Below are 969 nucleotides of genomic sequence, written 5' to 3' on the forward strand. Positions count from 1 at the left end.
TGATCCTATTCCATCTCATCTCCTTCAAGCCATTTGTCCTGCAGTTGTACCTGCACTCACTCACATCATTAACACATCCCTCTACACTGGTGTTTTTCCCTCATCATTTAGACAGGCTCATATAACTCCACTAGAGAACTACAGACCAGTTTCCCTTCTTGCTTTCATTGCAAAAACACTTGAACGAGCTGTGTTCAACCAAGTCTCTGCATTTCTCACACAGAACAACCTCCTTGACAGCAACCAATCTGGCTTCAGAAGTGGACATTCAACTGAGACTGCCTTGCTCTCAGTTGTTGAAGCCTTAAGACTGGCAAGAGCGGAATCCAAATTTTCAGTACTTATCCTGCTTATCTAATCCGCTGCTTTTGACATGGTTAACCACCAGATCATATGAGATGGGCAGATGAGTTGTCCCGCTTCGCCTTCTCATTCCCTCTTTGCTACTTGGAGTCAGACGAGTGTCCTGCTGGCAAAGGGCGCGATAGAGCCGGTCCCTCCAGCAGACATGAAGTCCAGCTTTTACAGCCCTAACTTCATAGTACCCAAGAAGACCACGGTTACGGCGAATCCTTGACTTGCGTGCCCTGAGCTTTGCACAGACTCCCGTTCAAGATATTACCCCCAAGCACATTTTTGAATGCATTCTTCTGATGGATTGGTTTGCAGCGATCGACCTGAAGGACTCGGACCATGTCTCCTTTCTTCCTCGACACAGACCGTTTCTTCTGTTTGCTTTCGAGGGGCAGGCATTTCAGTACAAGGTTCTCCTATTCTGGTCGGCCCTATCTCCCCGCGTCTTTGTGGAGGGAGTCCTGGCTCCTCTCAGGGAACAAGGTATCTGTATCCTCAACTACCTCGAGGACTGGCTGATCTTAGCTCACTCTTGAGAGTGGTTGTGTGAGCACAGGGATCTGGTGCTCAGACACCTCGCCCAACTGTGTCTTCAGGTCAATTGGGAAAAGAGCA

The sequence above is a fragment of the Carassius gibelio genome, chromosome A20 (assembly GCF_023724105.1).
Source record: "Carassius gibelio isolate Cgi1373 ecotype wild population from Czech Republic chromosome A20, carGib1.2-hapl.c, whole genome shotgun sequence".
NCBI classification, from domain to species: Eukaryota; Metazoa; Chordata; class Actinopteri; order Cypriniformes; family Cyprinidae; genus Carassius; species Carassius gibelio.